This window comes from Humulus lupulus, chromosome X (genome assembly GCF_963169125.1).
Source record: "Humulus lupulus chromosome X, drHumLupu1.1, whole genome shotgun sequence".
NCBI lineage: Eukaryota > Viridiplantae > Streptophyta > Magnoliopsida > Rosales > Cannabaceae > Humulus > Humulus lupulus.
Genome location: NC_084802.1, coordinates 134506036 through 134512553, shown reverse-complemented (window position 1 = coordinate 134512553; position 6518 = coordinate 134506036).

Below are 6518 nucleotides of genomic sequence, written 5' to 3'. Positions count from 1 at the left end.
TAATTAAAACTCAAATTCTTTGTAATCTCATTTTATTATCAATAAAAGAATAGAAATCATTTTTTGACTTGGTCAATCACTTTGCTCACATGTTTTATTTTCATGATTATTTGTTTAATATAAACTTCTATTAAATCTCGAGCATATAGCTAATCTTGTTTATAATGACGTAATCACAGTGGAATATAAATATGATTATATATTCAAAATAAATTAGTCCTAAGATTAGTCAGTCCACCGGATTTACACTGACTTGCCAATCTACGATATGATCTACTTACACATTACAGTGTTATGTTCTTTCCAGAACATTAGCAAAGTAGATAAGATCGGATGTATTTGTTATATCGGACAGGACCGATATTGACAGTTGATAAGATAAGTAAACATGTCATTATTATCTATTCTAGTCATATCATATAGTTGACCTTAGGTCAATTCAATCTCAATTCTGAGTGGTTAGTATTCTAACTGATTGTATTATTTGAGTTCTTTGACTTGTTCGTTACCAGCTTACCCTACGGACTAGCCCATACTTACATCTTGGGAACTCGGTAGTATAATTGACTGGGAGTGTTAATCATAGATATGAACATCTATAGCTTCTGATGAAGAAGTGAAACGATGGTTTCCTTTTAGTTTGGTTCAAGGTGTTAAATGATAGAGATCTCATTTCAGTAATTAAATTAGTTTACTGAAATATCATTTACAAGGAACTAAGTGTTTTAAGGATAAAATACAATGAGGGGTAAAACGGTATTTTAGTCCTATCTCATTGTAGACTGTCTATAGAGGATTGAGTGACAATTATGGTTGTAACAATGGATAATTAATAGCGTATCTATATTTGTTATAGAGCGTTCTATGAATTCAAGAGTGCAATTCCAAGTCTATAGTGGAGTCACGAGGAATTAATAAGTTAGTAAATTTATTTGTTAGATTTATGATAACTTATTGGAGCTTGATTTCATAGGCCCATGGTCCCCATTGTACCTTGGATAAAATCATCTAGATAGTCTCAATTAATTGATTTAATCATCAATTAGAATTATCAAAGTTGACCAGGTCAATTTTGGATAGTTTCACAGAGTTGTGTAATTTTGAGAAGAAAAGAGAAATTATGGCAGATTTATTAATTAAGATAAATTGGTATCTAAATTAATAAATAAGTTTAAATCAAGGTTAAAATTATAAATAATTAATTTGATAAAGGAATTAAATAATTATTTAATTAATAAAATCAATAGAAAATAATACAGGCCTTGATTTTAAGTCCAATGGGCTTATAATCAAATGGGAAATTTCACGGGCCTATAGCCCATGATAATTTCGATCTAGGGCTTCAAAATGGCTGTTATTTTATTGATTTTTTAATTAAATTAAATGGCATAATTGAGTCTATAAAAGGAGTGCTTAGAGAGAAGATTTCAGAGACGACAGATAAGTCACAAGTCAGATTTTCTGATAGTTTTATATTCTCTCTAAACACAAGTCCTTTTCTAAGCCACTTTGTTATTTTCTCTTCTTCTCTCTATATCTATCTCATGTGTTGAGAATTTCCCACACTAGTCTAGGTGGTTCTAAGGATACATTGGAAGATCGTGAAGAAAATAGAAGATCGGTTTAGTTTCTTGATAATACTCTGCGACAGAAAGGATACAAGAGTTAGAGAAACTGAAGGAAGGACTCTTTAATTCCGCTGCGTATACTATAAGTATTCTATTTTTGTTTCTCTTTGTATTCAATTTTAGAAACATGTTTTAGGCTATCTCGTATTAATTTGTTTAATATTAGATATACATGAAAATAAATAAAGATCCTGTATAAGCTTTTTCCAACAGCCACTCCACTCACCAACCTGACCCAAAAGCAGTAGAGGTTCAACTGGACTGATAAGTGTGAAGAGAGCTTCTAGTTGCTTAAGGATAAGCTGTGCTCAGCACTAGTACTTTGTGTACCGACACCCAACGTCAAGTTCGTAGTCTACTGCGATGCATCGAAGCAAGGGTTGGGTTGTGTTCTGATGCAGAATGACAAAGTGATAGATTATGCCTCAAGGCCTTTGAAGGAGTACGAGAAACGCTATCCAACACACGATATGGAGTTGGCAGCGATGGTCTTTGTGTTGAAAATCTGGCACCATTATCTTTTTGGAGAACGGTGTGAGATTTACACAGACCACAAAGGCTTAAAGTATTTCTTCACTCAGAAGGAGCTCAACATGAGGCAGCGCTGGTGGTTAGAGCTAGTGAATGATTATGACTGTGAAATCCTATACCACCCGGTAAAGGCAAACGTAGTTGCTGATGCGCTAAGTAGAAAGAGTTATGGAAGTCTTGCAGCGTTAGCTGGAATAGAAAAGACACTACAGTAGGAGCTGCTCAATGTCAGAATAGAAGTAGTCATCGGTAAGATGGCTAACTTGTCCATCCAGTCAAGTCTGTTAGAAGAGATACAAATTGGGGAAAGGCCTGATGACACATTAGTAGCACATATGGAAGCAGTTAAAGAAGGCAAGGCTACAGATTTCTTGATATCAGGACAGGGGTTACTGAGATATAAGGATCGGGTATGCGTGCCGAACGATCAAGGGATTAAGATGAAGATTTTAGAAGAAGCGCACAATACCCCATACTCAGTACAGCCAGGGTCAACTAAGATGACTCATGATCTTAAGGAAATGTATTGGTGGCCAAGAATGAAGAAAGACATAGCGGAGTATGTGTCTAAATGCTTAGTATGCCAGCAAGTGAAAGCGGAACATCAACAGCCTGTAGGCTTATTACAACCACTTAGTATTCCAGAATGGAAATGGGATGACATAGCCATGAATTTTGTGATGGGATTTCCACGAACAAATAAGCAGCATGACTCGGCTTGAGTAGTAATAGATAGGCTAACCAAGTCAGCTCATTTCTTGCCTGTTAAGACTACGTATACTGCAGATCAGTATACAGACATTTATGTTCAAGAAATAGTAAGACTGCATGAAATTCCTAAGACAATAGTATTCGATAGAGGATCGGTGTTTACATCGAGATTTTGGGGAAGCTTGCAGCCAGCCATGGGTACAAGTTAAGTCTTAGTACATCATTTCATCCTCAGACAGACGGTCAGTCCGAGCGTACCATACAGATTTTAGAAGATATGTGGTGCGCTTGTGTACTTGATTTCGGAGGATCATGGAGTAAGTATTTGTCGCTGATAGAATTCTCCTACAACAATAGTTACCAGTCAACAATTGGGATGGCACCCTACGAGCTACTTTATGGAAGAAGGTGTCGATCGCCGTTACATTGGGACGAGGTAGGAGAAAGGAAACTTCTTGGACCCGAAGCTGTTAGAGAAGCTCAGGATGCAGTAGCGTTGATTAGAAAGCGTATGCTCGCTGCTCAGAGCCGTCAGAAAATTTATGCGGATGCCAAGTGGCGTGATGTGGAATTCAAATTCGGAGATCAAGTCTTCTTACAAATATCTCCTATGAAAGGTGTAAAGCGGTTTGGGAAGAAAGGCAAGCTTAGTCCCCAGTTTATAGGTCCGTTTGAGATATTAGACAAAGTGGGAGTAGTTGCATAAAGATTAGCCCTACCGCCAGCTCTAGCAGATAGCCACAATGTGTTCCACATCTCGATGCTGCGTAGATATGTGTCAGACCCATCTCACGTCCTCATGTATGATACAATAACACTCCAGAAAGACTTGAGCTATGAGGAACGACCGGTTATAATCCTAGATAGAGGGCTGAAGGACTTACGGTCTAAAGAGTATTCCGATAGTCAAGGTCCTATGGAGAAATAGTTCTGAGCAGGAGGCAACGTGGGAGTTGGAGGAGGACATGCAAGCTCGGTATCCAGAATTGTTTGGTAAGTAAATTTCAGGGACGGAATTCTTTGTAGTAGGGGAGAATTGTAGAGTCCTAGAATGTTTACTTAGCTAGTAGTAGTTTGTAGTATTTTAGATTTTGTGGATTTTGGTTCAAACCGAGACTTAGTGGACACTCATGGCAATAGTTATGGATTTTATAAGTTTAACATACAGTTTGGAAATATTAATTATAACATAATGTTCGATTAATATTTTTGGTCATAGAAATATTTTTATTATAATCTAAGGTTTAGATAGAATTTTAAGAGCACGACACTTGTCACAATCTTGTTTATTTGAGGATGTAAGCATTTTAAATGGATAATTCAATAATAGAAGTATCTAGAAGCTCTAGAACCTTCCAGAACCTGCTAGAATCACGTATTACTCAGTTAAAGCTGATTAATCAACTCTATTTAAAATATCTATGTATGTCGACATATCGTAGCTATAGGGGCAATATATCGCCAAACGGGAGATACGTAAAACATGTTGACTTTGCACGAACGAAACCATGAACACTTGGTCTATAGGGTCATGAGATATATCACCTAGGGTGGGCGATATATCGACCCTAGAAGTAGTTTTTCGAACTGCGAGGAATCCGAGCTTGATTCATCCCTTAGCCTAATGACTTGCCTCTAAACGTTTTTGACCGAGTCTTAAGCATCTGATTGAGTGAATATTCAAATATTTTTCATTATTTTATTCAAGCAAAAAAAGGAGATATTTTCATTCCTTGAACTCTATAAATAGGACCAAGTACTCAACCATTTTTCTTCATTCTTCAAGCTGTGTTCAGAGCCTTCAAGCTGCTAGGGTTTCTATAGAGAGATACACTTGGGTTTTGGGATAAAAGCTTTATCATCTTAAGCTTTATAAACACTTGGGTAGTGAGATAAAGTGTGTTTTCGATATTGAAGTGTAGATTGATTCTAGTTCATCCAAGGTAATATTATTCATAAGTTCTATTCTTTATGATTCCTTAGTTTTCCTTAAGTTTCTTTCAAATCCTAACTTCTTTTTATGGTTTTGTGGTTAGGTGTTTAAGTTCTTTGATTTAAGGTTCTTCTCGGTAAGTTTCTTCTTTGATAGTTTAGTTTCTTTTCATCTCTTTTCTTTAGAAACTCACCATTCTTACTTTTGGTTTTAGGAGTGTTCTAATCCCGCTCTTGTTCTCAAATATCCCAGTTTTGGTAAGGAAAATATGATTATTTTATATGCTTATATTTTATGTATATGTTATGATATGTATATGTATAGCATGCTTTATAGTCCTTGGGCATATGACTTTTCTAGCTAGCAAGCCCCAATAATTTATGGGCATATGACTTGCTTAGATAGCAAGCCCGACAAATCTATAGGCATATGACTTGCTTAGTTAACAAGCCCCAAGAAGTATGATGGCCATTGTAGTCCTATATGATATATGTTTTATAGTATATGTTTACGATATAGCCTTATGTTTAAGATTTATGATTTATATTAAATGTTGTTAGTAGATTTTTCCTTGCTGGGCATTATGCTCACTCCTTTATTTTTAGTGTGATGCAGGAAAGTAGATAAGGAGGCAGAACGATTCTTGGTGGCTTGGCTTGTGTGTTAAGGATTAATGGACTGAGTGGACTGTGTGTCGATCGAGGATGGCGTTTATTTTAGTCTTTTAAATTATGATTCTTTTGTAATTCTGCATTTAGTTTTTGAACAATTGATTTAAAGCTATGTTTTTATGTTTTACTATACAATGGGTACCCATACCACATTTTATATTTTATTTTGTAATTAGCACAATATTTATTTTGGAGTTTTAATAAAGTTATGATTATTTCTTATGTATGATTCCTTCAAAGTAGTAGGTATGTCTAGTAGTTTTAATGGTCCAAGGTCTTAGAAATAGTTGGGTCATTACAATTGAGTCGAGTGGTAAGTGGTTTCTAGTGAAACCTTGAGTTTCTATGAGCCGGTGAGAATTCACCTACACCCATAGTAGTATTAATGCCCTCATAAATTTAATGATTTTTCATAGTTGGGAATAAAGACTGAGACACTAGTGTTAAGATTTGGGTCTCCACTATTGATTTTATGGGCAAACCTCAGAGATGCCTGATAGCCTTGAATCATTTTGGTAACTTACAAATAGACTTATAGTGCCAACTTTGGTTATTAATGAGTTACCTTGTAGGTTGATACCAATTTTAACTAGGATCTCTACGAGATGAACTGTTAATGAAAAATTAGGATTGGGTACGAGTCAAGAAAAAATTTAAGTTATGCTCGAACTGTGACTTGTAAGGGAAATCAGTTAAAAATGTGGGAAGTAGACCCGATTTATGAAATTGTGTCAAGAATGACTTGTAAGAGTTTAATGATGGTTTGTGGCCAGTCTTAACATGCTAAAGATTGCACATAGGTTATGGTTATTTAGTTAACCTTGGGGCCTAATTAGGTGTCTTTTCCCCTGGCCCTAGGGTTATCTCACAATCTAACCTTCTGTATGTTCGGTTTTAATGTTGTTTCTTGAGCCTTTATACAAGATACATTATATAACTATTTGTACTAAGTTATACTAGAAACTTAATGTTGAATCTAAGTTTGTGATGCGTTATTCGACCACCTTAACACCACTTCACGATAAATGTGTCTAGGGTAAAAAA